General features: G+C 38.2%; 1 protein-coding gene across 8 annotated transcripts in view; it reads right to left on the bottom strand.

The window, feature by feature from the left end:
- The window catches only part of GABRB2 (gamma-aminobutyric acid type A receptor subunit beta2), a 239,180-nt gene that overhangs the window by 54,427 nt on the left and 168,127 nt on the right, over window positions 1-16,626 (bottom strand). The window lies entirely within an intron of this gene.

The following is a 16,626-nucleotide window of genomic DNA, read 5'->3' as shown; positions in this document are numbered from 1 at the left end:
TTGCCATGGGAGTCCGGCAAGGAATGTCTGGTATCTAGTGTGACCAAGAGACAAACAATGTTTCTTCTGAACCAAGGTTTTATTAGCTCCAAGATAAAAATATTTTCTCCCAGCTCTGTCTCTCTTGTAAGAGAGGAGAGGAGATGTTTCTGATGTTGTCTCTCTCTAGCAGTCTAATTCTCTTCAATAATCTACAGCGTACAATCACCAGTAGCCCAGAACAGAGAGATGGAGCCAGGTCTAAATAGTTTCTGCACATCTGTATTCACATCAGATTTGGTTTTTTTTTTAAACTCCTAAACCTTTTATTTTTTATTTTTTAAATTTTTTAATTTTTTTATTAATATATAATGTATTATTAGCCCCAGGGGTACAGGTCTGAATCGCCAGGTTTACACGCTTCATAGCACTCACCATAGCACATACCTTCCCCAAGGTCTATAACACCACCACCCTCTCCCTACCCTCCTCCCCCTGGCAACCCTCAGTTTGCTTTGTGAGATTAAGAGTCTATTAGTCACATCAGTTTTATTTGAATATTTAGGGTGAAGAATAGTCCACTCTGGCATCAGATCTGACTTCTGTTCATATCCATCAATAGACTCGTTAACAGCCTTCAGGATTCCCCCTTCTTCTAGTCTGTGCTACATACGCTGCTCTTATACCTCACTCACAAACAGGTTAATGTGTCATTTCCATGCCTTAAAAACACATAACAAGACAGAAAACAAAAATGTGGGAAAATGTCTTTATGGCCTTCTCAACAAGTCCAGATTTAAAAGCTAATTCTTCATTCAGGCATTCAAGACTCTATCACAGGGCTTCTAGCCACCTCAAAGCCTCATCTTCTGTTATACTTCTTGCTCTTTCAAAGCTCCACCCATACTCTTTTGTAGTCCTTTGGTCTCCAAGCCTTGGTCCAAGTGATTTCAGTGAACCGAAATATTTTCCCCACTCATATCAAATTTCTGTACAATTTCACGGTCCATCTCAACTTCCACCTCTCCCAAGATCATCTTGTCTTTCCTTCCTCAAGTTTTCACAGCACGCTGCTTGAATTTCTACTCATAGAGTTGTCACAGCCAGTTTGCCTGAGGTTTGTAGATGTGTTGGTCCCAGCCACCAGACTACCCTGGAGGGTGAGGAACCAAGTTCTCACAGGTGGCCTGTGTCCTCTTAATAAGGGTCTTAAACTGAGGGAGGCACTCACACAAGATTGCTGCATTGAATTGTCCACATACTAACCCTCTGGCTGTGGTTCACCAGATCCCACTTTTGAGAATGTTGGGATGAGCAGATGCTACTTGCTGAACTGCAAGGTGGTCGGACTGCAAACGTGAGCATCATTAGAGATTTGTGGAATTCCCAGGCACCAGCCTTAGAGTCACTAAAAGAAAGGCAGTGCCATTGGTACTAGTCCATAAGAGGCAGCTGCTAAGTTGAAACAAAGGCCATGGTGTCAAAAGAAGCTTCCTGGTGTTGCTGACTTTTAATATATATTATCATTCTGAGGTGAACAAGAGTTCCTTGGAATGGCCATGGGCCTCTGGAAATGACTTTCTCTGGGCTGACAGATTTTGAAAACCAAACTGCCACGGTAGTCTCCAGAGGCAGTCAATACCTACAGTGCAAATAAAATAGTGCTCCCTGGTGAAAAGGGGATTTAGTCAAATGGAAGAGTTTGTTAGCTCAAGAGTGAAAATGGAAGATATTTAAATTAACAAGGCCAATTGCATGGCCTAGGAGATACACACAGCTGTGTAATAAAAAGCTATCAAGTGTTACACCAACCCATCTGCTTTCTCATAAGGGGTGACAGAGAATGTGAAGGCCTAGCCTGCTGTTGCTGAAAGTGGTCGGAGCCTCTCCGTCTTACCCCATTCTCTCACACACCTTCGCTGTGACAGGCCTCAGCTGGGGAATCACACACCGAAGGATATCAGACCAGATGTTCTTGCAGAGAAATTTTTAGTCTGAATGACTGGCTGGTCTTTGAAACAGACTGTTAACATGTGTCTTGACAAATAAGAAAAAAAAAAAAATTCATACTGCTTTTACTTTTTTAAGATTTTATCTACTAATTTGAGAGAGAGAGAGCATGAGGCGGGGGAGGGGCTTGGGGGTAGGGGGAACTGGAGAGAGAGAAGCAAACTTCCCACTGAGTAGCTGAGCAGGGATCCCAGTGAGGTGGGGCTCCACAGATCATGACTCAAGCAGAAGGCAGACATTTAACGGACTGGGCCACCCAGGTGCCTCTTCATTCTATTTTTAAACTCCAGATGTGAGCCCCCTTCTTCTGTGCTTGCATAATAACCTGAAGTAGCACTAAATAAATTTAAATTATCTGGTAAGGAATCCATACACTATACTCAATTAGTATACTCAATTTAAACAGTGAGCATACATTTTTCAAATTGGTACCCATGACTTGGAAAGGAAAGGCGGTATATAGCAGATTATTAGTACATTTGCCAAGATGGGCCCGAATTATGTTTGGTGAAGGGCTTATGTGAACAGCAGGAGGCCTTGGGGGCTCATGCATGCCAGCTGCTCTTGAAAACATATATGCATAGTTAAATATGGCATTGCTATTTTGTTTAGGGGAGTCAGAACGAATTCAAGAGGTGATTTAATGCAAGGGAGTTTTAAAGTTGCTAAAATGTACTTCACAAGCATGATCTCATTTAATCCTTTTGAGGTGAAAACTGTTATCCCCAGTTTACAGATGAAGGAACTACAATTTAAGGAGGTTACGTGACTTTCTCAAATGTCAGAAATGGGAGTTAAACTAAATCCCCTTCAACATCAGGGTCCAATCCCTCCGTAACTACTTACTGCTATTCAAAGCCCTATTTTCAAATCGTTCTGTAATATCACAAAAATATGTCTGTAATCATCCCCCTCACTGTATCAATGCCTTTTTGCAATGTGACTCTGCAGCTACTCCCAAGAAAAGGTAAGAGTATTTCTCTATACCCTGAATCTCAGCTGCCCTTGACACTTGTTTTAATCAAGTAAACATGGAGCCAGTTCTAAGTTGGGGCTAGTGAAGGTTTGGTAGCTCCCCCTCCCTCCCTTTTGGAATCCCACTGCCACTCTGTGCAAGGCCTTGCACAGCCTGCGGAGGAGGAGGGACATGTGGCCACTCACCCCCATCACAGCTGTCAGCCAGCTCCAAGCCCGTCTGCGTGAGAACCACACATGCATGTGTGAGCCTGGCTCAGAGCCTCCCAGCTCACCTGCAGCTTCCTAAGCAATAATAAATAGTTCTGTTTGAATCCACTAGCTTTGGGGGAAGATTGTAAATTAGTTAAAGCTAATAGAGGACACTAGGTTCTGTAGACAACAAAAACAAACATCTTTCTTCACCTTCAGAGAATCTCCAACTGGATTCATAAGTACTATGGGATCAGCCATATGGCATAACCCAAATCAGGAGACTTACCTAGATTCCTATCCCAGTGAGGCTACATACAGGCTGTAGGATTTGGGGCAAATCATAGAACTCAGTTTCTATACTTAAAAAATAAAATTTTTCTAAATAACAATCCTCAAATTTTTGGACTTAGAAGCTCTTTATATTCAAAAAATTATTGGGAGCTCCCAAAAGCTTTTGTTTAGGTGGATTGTACCTACTGATGTATACTATGTTAGAAATTAAAACAGATATTTTAAAATATTTATTCAATCATTTAAAATAATAATGATCCTATTTACAGGCTAACATAAACGACATTTTTATGAATAGTAGTTATATTTTACAAAACACACACACAAAGACTGGTATTGTTTTGTATATTTGTAGATTTCTTTAATGGCTGTCTTAACAAAAGACAGCTGGATTCTCATATTTGTTTCTGCATTCAGTGGTTGTGATAATTTGTTTCATGGAGCCTTTGGAAAACATGACTGTACATTTCAAAATAATGAAAGTGAAAAAAGCAAATAAAGGCTTAGTATTTTTATGAAAGGAGCTTTAACCTTGAGGGCACTCTGAAAAGGTCTCAGCAACCCCCCAGCGCCCTTGTAGATCACAATTCAAGTCACTATTTAGAGGATATCTTATCTGAAATTTGGTTAAATTTAAGGAAAACTCCAAATAATTCATAATTTAAATTACTAAGGACTACCAAAAACTAGTAATTTTGTTTTTTTATAGTAGAAATAAAAAGGGACTTTGAAAAGTAATTTTTATTCCTTAGACTAAATGTGTATGTATGAAATTATATTTTTAAGATTGTATTTATTGATTTTTCAGAGACAGAGAGAGAGAGCATGAGCAGGGGGAGCTGCAGAGGGAGAGGGAAAAGCAGACTCCCTGCTGAGCAAGAAGCCCAATGCAGGACTTGATCTCAGGACCCAGGGATCGTGACCTGAGCTGAAGGAAGACACTTAACTGAATAAGCCATTCAGACATCCCTGAAATTCTTGAAATTAAATGCAAATCATTTGGTTCTCCAGTGCAGTGAAATACATATTTTTTTTAAAAAGGAAGTTAATGCATTTGTATACAATTGAAGCTATTGTCCATCCCTATCGGACTATCAGTTTGGTGGAAGTTGTACATATGTGAATGCAATGAACTGCCAATTCTCTTTGTTTGGTCTCTAAATGCTTATGCAAATTAATTCATATAAACAAGACCCTGAAATTGACATCATTAGTGCAAGCCAAGCAGTTAACATTTGGAGCTTCTAACATGGAATAAAACATTTTCATCTTAAAAAATAAAGTTATGATAAAAACAGCTAAAGTAATGCCTTAAGCCTTGAGCAATATGGAGGCAAATATGCACTTTTTTAAACTATTGATTATATTCCTGGCTTCAGAATAAAATTATTCCTTAAATATAATTTTTTAAATGTTGACACCAAAGATGAAATACAGGACATGTGGAAAATGCTTAAAACTAAATAATTATCAAGACATGACCCAAATTCAGCCAAGCTAAGTGCAGTATCCTATGTCTCTATAGGTTTGCTTGTTTGTTTGTTTTGTTTTCAAGCTGAATAGAGAACTAGCTTGCTGTGGTGATTTTAATAAAAATGTCCACATATTATTTGCTATTACTAACTACAAATGGTGAAGCTTAATTTCCATCTCCTGGAGTATGGGCTGGACTTAGTGATACAGAATACAGCAGAAGTGATGAGATGTTACTTTTGAGATTAGGTGTTAAAAAGACTTGGGCTGGGGCACCTGAGTGGCTCAGGTATTAAGCGTCTGCCTTGGGCTCGGGTCATGATCCCAGAACCCTGGTATCATGCCCCACATTGGGCTCCCTGCTCAGTGGAAAGCCTTCTCCCTCTCCCAATGCCCCTGCTTGTGTTCCCTCTCTCACTGTGCCTCTCTCTCTGTCAAGTAAATAAATAAAAATCTTAAAAAAAAAAAAAAAAGACTTGGGCTTCTTTTGAATGTACTCCCTCTGTCTCTGTCTGTCTTCTTCTGGTCTTCAGATTCCACTATGTTGGAAGCTGCTCTGTGGAGAGACCCATGTGGTGAGGAACTGAGGGGGGCCTCCAGTTGACTGAGAAACTGAGACCCTCAGTCTAACTGGAACACTGAGAGGAACAAGACGAGTTCCTGAGTTTTAAAAAATGAGTCCTTACCTGCGTGAGCCTTCAGATGGGATCAAAACCCTGACCAACAGCTTGGTCACACCTCATGAGGAACCCTGAGCCAATCACCTACCTAACTGACTTGTGATTTCTGACCCTCTAAACTATGAGAAAATAAATGTCTACTCTTTTAAGCTATTAAGTTTTAGGGTAGTTTGTTACCCAGCAATAAATAATATTGGGTAAATCATTTTAATATTTATCTTCAGTAAATAATGGGCACAATCTTTAATATGTGATAGAGTAATATTCCCTCTCTTGTAGGGTCTGAACAGAGCAGCAAAGAAACGAAGCTGATTTATTGGTTGTCTCAGCCTACCAGTATCTGGGTTAAAACATTTGGCAGTCAAATAAGGGCTAAGAATCTCAAATGCTTCAGGGGTCAAACAAAATGTGTAATATATATAAGTCCTGAGGACAGCACTGAACTGGAGAGTGTGCTCCTATATCTGAAATAATTCAAATTCAAGGACTAATGCCAGAAAGAGTGACATTGTGCTGGCAAACAGACAGACAAACAAGTACATTCTGAATAAATCTGTCATCTGAATCTGTGAGTTTCCATCATAAAAAATCAGAAAGCACATTTCCATACTTGTAGAGTGACCTGATGGTCACCTTTGCTACTAGTTTGCTTTCTAAATTGCTTTAAACCAATTTGTTTAGAAATGTGGAAGCCCCTTTCTTCCACCATTGCTTATTAACAGACTCAGGAACTGTGTGCCTCTCCTAACATAATGGTAATTAGGTCAGTGATTTCAAACCAATAAACACCCAAACAAACATAATTTTCTAGATGGTGAGGTGTTTGGGCGATTTGTTTCCAGCCTGCAGAAGAATAGCTTGAGCATTTGCACTTTGAATATTTGCAACCCAGCTTGTTTAAGGCAAGCTGCCTGAATGTCTAAACATAACTAAGGTCATACCTTTGATTTGGTAGCAGGTAAGGGCAGTGTACATGATACCTTGTACTGATCCTACCAATCCAAATCAACTGTTTTATTAGTACTTTTTCTATATAGAACTTCGATATTCGCTAGCATATGACACTAAAACAAACTATCCACAAAGATTTCATAAAGCAAAACAAAAAGAAACCAAGGTACTAAAATTAATTTCCTTTGATCCTAAGGCTTGTGCAATTGCAGATAAAAGGGCAATTTTCTGACGGGAGGAAAATCTCAATTGATTTTCAAATTCAAGGGGCAGTTTTCTCCAAACCACAGTATTGTTATAGAACATTGGTTTTAGAGTACAAATGGTTTCTATGATGAGGGGAAAAATAAAGGGCAAATATTACCAACATAGTTAATTGGCATTTAATATAACAGCATTAGGACTTAAAGAGTGATTCACCTCAGTAGTATCCTCAAATTTTAGTGAGCCAACAAATCACCTCCAGGAACTGTTACGCAGGCCCATTCTTGGACCATACCTACAGAGTCTAATTGTGTAGGCTAACTGTGTAGGTACATTAATAATTGTACCAGCAGATTCTGATGCATAGACTACATGTCTGTGCTTGGGAGAAACTCTGCTCTATAGAGTTTGAAAAATTCCTTAAAAATTCAGGAATGTTCTAAGACATACATATGTTTATATTTTCTTAGATGTAGAATATCCTAGGAGCTAGGGACTCTATAATCTTGGAGTCTATATATGAGATAACGAATCTTTCCTCTAGCTTACAGCATATATATCTGCAAATCTGTTATTTCCATATGTCCAAAATAAAACTCTAGCTGTGGTCTCTACCTTCCAAATATATTCATTGAATTCTCTCTGTTTCCCAGTACTGGTCTCATAGACTATGACTACATCAGTTCACGCCTGCAAAACTGCTATCACGGCCTAACTGGTTTTCTGGGTTTCAGTTGTACTCCCCTACAATATATAGTAGCCAGTGAGCTTTAAAGGAATAACCTGACCTTGTCACTCTGTTCAAAAGCTTCTAGGTACTTCTCAGTTTACCTTATAAATCAAAGAAGAAACCCACTTACATGATCTGAGTCTGGTCTTGCCTACCTCTTTGAAGTCAACTTCTACTATTTTTCCCTTAGTCTTTTAGCTAAACTATATTGGCCTGCTTGGCTCTTTAAACACAGGAATCATCTTCCCAGTCTTGAGGTCTTAGCACTTGCCTTGTACTCTCTTCATGTAGATCTTCACATGAACGTCTCTTATTCCTGATTCAGGTTTCAGCTTCAGTGACCTCCAGATGAAGCTTGGCCTCTCTACCTTATTTGAACCATCACCCTGATTCCCGAAAATAGTTGTTCTCTGTATTTTTGCCTTAATTTTCTTATACTTGATCATGCAGGGATGAGTTTCTCTATTCATTCCATTGGATGTCTCTCTGTACATAAGAATGATGCACATTCTTATAGGGCAGGAATGTGTCTATTTTCTTCACTTCGGTATAAAAAATATCTAAGATATTGTTTGGTACATGATAGGTGTTAAATAAATGTTTTTGAATGAATAAGTAAACTCTGGTGATTAACATCTATGTAACAGATAACATTGGTCTCATCATCTGTATATATTCAAAATAAGCCAAGAAGATCTTCAGTAGGTATATAGTTTAAAATCTAACAGATTAAGAACTGACTTTTAAAAAGAAGTATTAGACTCAAATCATAACAAACATATATAAATACACAGATTGGAAGATATCTATTTACATGGAAGGTTTGCCAATTTTTAATATGTAAAAGAGCATTTGAAAACTTATTTAGTATTCATACTACAAAGGAATGGGTCTTCTTGGTTCATGTTCTATGGAATTATGATACTTATATAAAGTATCTTATTGATATCATAAAATGTGTTACTCAAAAATAGATTTCTGTTATGGGTGCTGGGTGGCTCAGTGGGTTAAGCATCTGCCTTCGGCTCAGGTCGTGGTCCCAGAGTCCTGGGATTGAGCACTGCATTGGGCTCTCTTCTCAGTGGGGAGTCTGCCCCCCGCCCCCGCCTGCCTCTCTGCCTACTGGTGATCTCTCTCTCTCTTTCAAATAAATAAAATCTTAAAAAAAATAGATTTCTGTTATTAATTTGTTGACATGCCACTTTAGTTCCCATTCCTTATTCTGTTGTCAACTCAGTTTTTCCAAAATGCAAGGCTCACTGGTGGATATATGGTTTTAACAAATACAAGGGGCAAGAATGAAGTAAGTAAAATTTAAAACCAGTGTTTAGAGCCAAGCACATGCCAAAAAAAAAAGTAGGATCAGGTGAAGACAAATGAAGATTGATGCTTTGCTACACTTTTTCAAATTTGTAAACCTACCTAAATTTAAGCAAATAGATGGCTAAATAGACCACATGGACATCATGTTTTAAGATTTGTTATAATAAAGAACCATGAGAAAATTTTCTGACTGTTTTAAAGTGGTAATGGGAGCTAGGAGAGTTTATATAATCTGAATCTGGCTTATATCTATCTTTACAATTTATGTAGAGATATGGCATATAAAAGAGAATAACTATAGTACATAAGTTTAGGGTTCTCTGCCCACCAACACCAAACATCAGTTGAAACTACTCCTCCCCACAGCCTCTGCTGAACCCGGACGGTACCCTCAGTTGCAGCCATGGCTGGTTATACATGACAGATGTCTACTTTAGGCTGGATTAAGCATATTCCTTTGCTAAGAATAAGGAATCCACATATTGAGAGATTGAATCAATATATTTACCAGTGAAATATGAAAAGGTAATGATTCAGAAAGGGAGAGGAGAAGAGGAACAAAGAAGCCATAACTTGCTATAAGAAAGTAGGGAAAGTCAATATGCAGGGAATGAACAATGAAGCACAAATACCATGGGAAAAGGTACATGGGGCTCCTGAGAAAGTCAGAGAAAGGCAGAGAGAGACATGGACAGAGAGGTATTCTACTTCTCAAAGCCTCAAGTTTACCCTTGGAATCCTGGATATTTCTAAATAACTTTGAACAACCTTTTCTGATATATCTCTGAGGTTGCTTGTTGTATTGTTATTCAATACATACTTATTGAATGCCAACTATGTGTACGCATGGTTCTCAGCACTTGTGGCACATTGGTAGAAAAAATAAATTAAAAAAAAAAAAGCCAGCTGCCCTTACTGAGAATGCATGCAAGTTGGGGGAGATGGACAATAGATAGTGGGCATAACAAACAGGTAAATTATATAATATATTAGAAAGTAATAAGACTTATGATGACTATGGACAAATAAGAAACGTAGTACAAGGTGAGTAGTATGTGGAATCTTGGGAGGGCACTTAGGTTCCAATTTTTTTTTTAAGATTTTATTTATTTATTTGACAGAGATCACAAGTAGGCAGAGAGGCAGGCAGAGAGAGGAGGAAGCAGGCTCCCTGCTGAGCAGAGAGCCTGATGCGGGGCTCCATCACAGGACTCTGGGATCATGACCTGAGCTGAAGGCACAGGCTTTAACCCACTGAGTCACCCAGGTATCCCAGTTAGCTTGCAATTTTAAGGAGTGTGGTCAGTACAGGCTTCATCAGAAAGCTGAATATAAGCAAAGACTGATGAAAGACTTAGCCACAGGTCCATTGGTGGAAGAGCATTTCAGGTAGAAAAAAAGAGATGGTTCAAAGGTCCAAAGCTGGGATGATACATGGTGTACCGGAAGGACGGTAAGAAATCCAATGCCGCTGGAACAGCATAAGCAAAGTGAATGAATAAGAGATGAGATCAGAGAGGCACTGGGGAAGGGGGTCTTTCAATATGGAATCATGTAAGCTATTATTTAGAATTTGGTTTCAAAGTCTGAGTGAGGGCTTTGAGCAAAGACATGACAAGATCTGGCATATGTATTAAGAGAATTATCCGAGCTTCTATGTAGAGAATGATCAATATGGAGTTATATAAAGTTTGAAGACGGAAAACCAGTCAGAAGACTCTTGTAGTAATCCTCGTAAGAGATAATGGTACTTCACAGCATGGTGGAAGCAAAAGAAGTGGTGGGAAGTGCTGGAATTTTAGAAATATTTTGAAGTCCCAGCTAATAGGATTTTATGTAAGATGTAAAAAAAAGAAGTTGACAGTTAAACCCCCTATGTTTCTGCCCTGAGAAAATGGAAAGATGAAGTTGACATTAAATGAGATAAGAAGGGCTGCACACATTACAGATTTTGAAGAGAAGAGAGGAGTTTCATTTGGGGCATACCATTGAATAGATAAAGTCTGGGAAAGAAGTTTGGGAAAGAAGTCTGGATTAGAGATAAATATTTGGGTGCAATCAGCATATTGATGATATGTAAAACAATGCAACCTTGTGAGGCAGCCCAAAGAAGTGAATGCAGATTAGAAAGTAATCCAAGAAGTGAATCTTGATGTGCTCTTGTATTAAGAATAGAGGATGAAGAGAAGGAAACCACAAAGTAGATTGAGAAAAAAAAAAAAAAGTAAGAAGGAAGCCTTGAGAGAGTGCAGTTTATGAAATCAAGGGAGGAAACTGTATTAAGGAGAAGGGGGTAATCAGCAGTATCAAATGATCCTGATGTAACAGGCTGTGGAAACTGTACAAGATGGAAGTTGAGGAATGCCCATTTGAAGTTAGCAATCTGAAGAGCATTATCAACCATGACAAATGCGGTTTTGGGGACGCGGTGGAAGAGAAAGGCATACTGGAATGGTTTTACGATGACATGAGAAAATATACTAGTAAAGGAATTTTGCTACAAAAGGGAAAAAAGAAGTGGTATGGTGGCTAGGAGGGTTTGTTGGGAAAAAGGAAGATTCGTTTTTTAAAGCTGGAAGAAATAACAGCATGTTTATAATACTGATGGGAGTGATCAGTAGAGAACTAAAGATTAATGATATGGAGAAGACAGCATAGATTGCTAGAACCATCTTCTCAAGTGGGCAAGATGAAATTATATTTAGATGGAAGCATGATAACCGCAGGGATAAGGCAGATGTGTGGGCATGGATTCTGGTAGGTGGGTAGGTGTCGCGTTGGGAATATTCTGAGATCTTTTACAATGATTCAGTTTTCACAGTGAGGTAGGAAGCAAAGTCATTAGCTGAGAGTAAGAATGCGGTAGCAGGCGTTGGTAAAGTAAGAAGAGAGGGGGGAAGGTACAGAGTAGTCATTTAGGAGAGGAGAAGAGTGAATGGACCAGAACAGCATATTATTATTTGGCAGCATCAGAGTCTGAAGTCTGTGGTCATGAATTTAAAGATCCTTTACCTGAGCTAGTGTAAGTAGACTTTTTCTTTTTTTCCAAAAAGCCTTGACCAGAATACAGAATTACATGGAAGCAGTTGTGCCTCCTGGGAAATCTATGGGGTGGCAATTTTTTACTTTGATGTTTTAGTAATGAAAATCTAGAGCATCATTACGTGTTACTTTTTTTTTTAAATTTTTGCATCAGAAAAAGAAAAAAGCCTAACTCATTTTAACACATCTAAGCATACGTAGTCTAGACTGTTAAGGACTCACGAGTTAGATGTATTAGAAAAAAAAATACGTGTATTCAAAATTCAAAACAATTTTTGAAATATTTGCTACTCTGTCACCGGTGTCATTTTCCAGTCTTTTGCTGTTATGCAGTGCTGATAATACAGTGCATAGTTTTAGGATCTCTGCAAAACAACACTGATAAATTTTTATAAACATCAAATTTATTTAATTATTTTAAATAGAATTGTAGTTAAGTTTGAAATAAAATATTTCATAGCACACAAGGTTGTTTATTTGTTTTCCCAAAATTCATATGTTGAAAGCTAATCCCTAATGTGATAGTATTTGGGGGTGGAACATTTGGGAGGTGATTAGTTCATGGAGGTAGAGCCCTCATAATTGACATTAGTGCCCTCATAAGAGACCCGAGACTCCCTTACCTCTTCTACCATATGAGAACCCAGCAAGACTACTAGGAACTGTATATGAACCATAAGGTCGGCTGTCATCAGACACTGAATCTGGGGTGCCTCCAACTTGGAATTACAGCCTCCAGAACCATGAAAAATAGAAGTCTGTTGTTTCCAAGCCACATAGTCTGTAGTATTCTGTTATAGCAACCTGAAGGAACTAAGACACATGCTACACACACACACACACACACACACACACACACACATAGAGTTTCTGAAACCACATGATTTCTCTTAGGGTATAAGGGTGACAAGCAGGATAGATATGTCTCTATTAGAATTTTGATGATAACAGTGATAACTGACAACAGTATATTTAATGACATATTGCCGTATGTAGGATTAGGAAGCCAAGGTTCAAATCCCCAGCATTGCCTGGTTCTAAAATATACCTTACTTAAATGGGGGGGAAATGTCAGAGTCAACAAGTGTTTTTCTCACATATTAAACATTTAAGGACCAGATTAAATGGCTTCTTACAGGAAGACTTGATCTCTTTGGCTAATATTAAATTCCCCTAATCCTGAATAACTTGAAAATAGAACCTGCATTTTTAAAAGTATTTCAGTTTTTGTGATGACTACTTCATACCCTGTTTGGCTTATTTTCTGAAATACTTCTTAATATAGTAGTGTTTTGTGACTGAATCACTCATAATAGACATAATATGACCTCATTAATCTAACACTTCACTGTTGCTGCTGCTACCACCATGTTTAATAAGCTAGAGGCACTTTTAATAATCAGGCATTTTATGCACATTAAAAATATTATCATCATCCCAATTTTACAGATGAAGAATTAGGGATACAGAGAGGTTAACATATCTGCTCTAATCAACTAGTAAGTGGTAGAACCAGGATTCTATCCTTTGCCTATCTATCTCCAAAGTGTTTTCTTATTTATTGTGCTTTGGGGTTTCTCTTTTTTCTCTTGTTTAAGTAATACTCACATGAGCCTCTGAGATAGCAATATAATGAAGATGTTGAGGATTAATGATGTTGTTTCATTTTTATTCTTGTGGCAAAGTGGGATTTGTGAATAGCTCTTCTTTCTGTTTCTGGAATCTGACCACATTACAAAACTTGAGACATTGCTTAGAGCTGGGGTTATGCTTAGGTGGGCTTTTTGCCTGTACCTGGGTGATACTAGGTACTTCAGGTGTCCACTGAGTTGGCATTAAAAGTTCCCAACTTATCTAGAATGAATTCTGTAAAGCCAGCGAAGCTGGCACTTTTATGTCAGGGAGCATTTTGTTCTGCCCAATTCCCCAGAGACTCAATGTTATAAAAAGTAACCTAGATTCTAAAGAATACAATAAACCATCTCGAAAGGAAATGACAGTCATAGAAAGGGAATCTCTTTCAAAACTGCATTTAAAATGAAAAATATGACTGGCACAGTTAGCTCCAAGGCAGAATGCTGCTGATGAAGCAATGACCAAAGAATATCTATTATCTCTCCATCATCCAAGGGTTTCTATGTTTCCATTGCTCTTAGCTATGAAATAGGCAAGTGATTGTTCTCCCACATTTGGATACTTGAATCTCATTCAAGTAAATGTGCACAAAGGACTATAAATTTAGAACCAATCATTTGACATTATCTGAACAAAATCAGCAGAGATCTAATTTAACCAAAGAAAAATTTCTATTCAAATGCCAGTCATCTGGGTACCTTAAGAGCAGCAACAACAGTCATCATTGTCCTACTTAGCACGTGGTAAGTGATCAGTTAATTTTTCATTGAAAGAATGTATGCATACATAGATGAATGTATGGTGCTCCATTTTTAATAGAAAAATCAGGGCATGGTTACTAGGACAAATTGGTAATTATCCACTTTGTTATTGATAAAGATTACCAAAATAGTGTTTGAAGTACCCTCTTAGAAATTCAGACCCCGTTCTAAGATATGGTCAATTGATGAGGGGGAAAATGTACGGAAAATGATAAACACAATTTCTAATTTATTAATCTTTCAAGAATCGGATTAGGAATCTCTCGATATCAGTAGTGCATGTTAAGTTCTCTATTCTTGAGTTTTTTTAACCTCATTACAGAGAATATTTATAAATTTCAAATTGTAGGCATGAGTGAAATTCTCTGTACACAAACTAAAAAAACAGACTTAAATGCTATAACTGGATTCACACACATGGAGTCGTTGTGAAGACACAATGAGATCATCTACATGAAAACGGTCAGCGTGAGGTCTGGCACATGTTGAGAGCTCAATAAATGTGAGATATTATTTTTGTTGTTGAAAATTCAAATAAATTATTAAAAATAACCGATCAGGTATTTAGAGTTTGCCAAAATAGTATGAGTTAACATTTTTTTTCTTTCCAAAAGTAGTGACTAAGAATTATCATCTTATTTCAGTCCTCCCCAATTAATACACTGGAATTTCTGGTTTATTTGTTGCATTTAATTCAACCCCATCCCTTCTCCAGTTTCTATTTACAGCAAAATTCATGTGCACACTTGAATTTGATAGGTGGTATCTTTCTCAGATGCATTATTTAAAGCCTAATTATCCCCTATCTTCAAAACACCCCAAGAAATGTCACTGTGAGTGTCAGAAAATGTTACAGTATGTTTCAAAGTTCAGTGGGATTCACATATACATTCAAAGACCAAGTTTAGCTTCAAAGCATTAACACCAGGAAATAACAGAATTTCACAGGATTAAATGTCTCCACCAAAGATAAGGAGGCATTTTAATGGGAAATTTTCAAGATTCATTTGGAATGAAATTTCATAGTCTATCTGTAGTCAGGCAACTCAGCAGAGATTCATTTTACTGCACACAGCATACCTGAAGTAGAAACCCCCGATTTACTGTCTAATGTGCATAGGGAAGTCTAAGCTTCCCACCTCCGAACTGTGTTTTAACTTGGTGACCTCATTTCATACAAATATCCTGTTTAATTTATGACCCCATTTTCATATGCACAACCTTCCCACACATACTTCCATCTCTTAAAATATTTAAAAGACAAAATACAGAGGAGAAGAAATAATAGTTAGAAAGAGAGAAAAATTAGGCAAACTTGTCCACAAAGTACTAACACTTTCATGCAATTAACTGCAGGAAAGTCAGTTTAAGTGTCAGTGAATGGCCACTTACAGGCCAGTGATTTGTTTAGAGACCCTGTGACACTGTGTTGGGTATTACTGGTTAGGGGGTGGGATGACAAATGCAACAGATACCAATGGTGCCCAAAGCATCTGCCCTTAGGGAATTTGTGAAGTAATTTTTTTATTAGAATAGGATTTGGGAAACAGGTGTATCACCTCATATTCAACTGCTGATCAAACCTGTGGCTTTAGACACGCCACAGTCTCTCTTAGGTAGCTCTTCCTCATAAACAAAATGGGGATCCTACTACTCTTCCCACCTTACAAGGCTACTACAAATTTTAGATGAGAAAGTGCAAGGGAAGTAGAAAAACATTAATATCATAATGCCTCACATGAAGTAAGTGAAGTGAGTTGTCTTTTCAATGAATAAAGTGCCAGACTGCGGAGAAAGCGGTCAGCTCCACAACCTCCGAAACCTTTCTCCATGACCGATACTTCTGCTAACTAAGCTGCTTTTATTTCTTAAAGTTTGTGGATACTTTTCTAACTGCATTTGATTTTCTACTCCTCCTGAACTTCCCAGTCTGTCAGTTCAATTTTTCCTTGCCTAAATTGGAGATGCAATGACTGTGCTGATAAAGTTAATTCTCAGTCCTACGTCATAGGTTAGTTCTCAATCCCATGTCATAACCAGTGTCTGAAAGCCATCCTGCACAGCTCGTAAGTAAATTGCCCACATGCAATAATGACCTTGTCACTCCTATTTGAAAGCCTTTGATGGGTTCTCCATCACTTACTGGGAAAAATCTCGTTATTTTATTTTATTTTTTTAGAGAGAGAGAGGGAGGGGAAGAGAGAAAGAGAGAGAGAGAGGGAGATGAGAGAGGAGGGGCAGAGGGAGAAGGAGAGAGAGAATCTTTAGCAGGCTCCATGCCTAGTACAGGGCCTGAAGCAGGCCTCACAACCATGAGATCATGACCTGAGCTGAAATCAAGAGTCGGACACTTAACAGACTGAGTTACCCAGGGGCC

The sequence above is a fragment of the Mustela erminea genome, chromosome 3 (assembly GCF_009829155.1).
Source record: "Mustela erminea isolate mMusErm1 chromosome 3, mMusErm1.Pri, whole genome shotgun sequence".
Taxonomy (NCBI): domain Eukaryota; kingdom Metazoa; phylum Chordata; class Mammalia; order Carnivora; family Mustelidae; genus Mustela; species Mustela erminea.
This window is presented reverse-complemented; position numbering and strand designations above follow the sequence as displayed.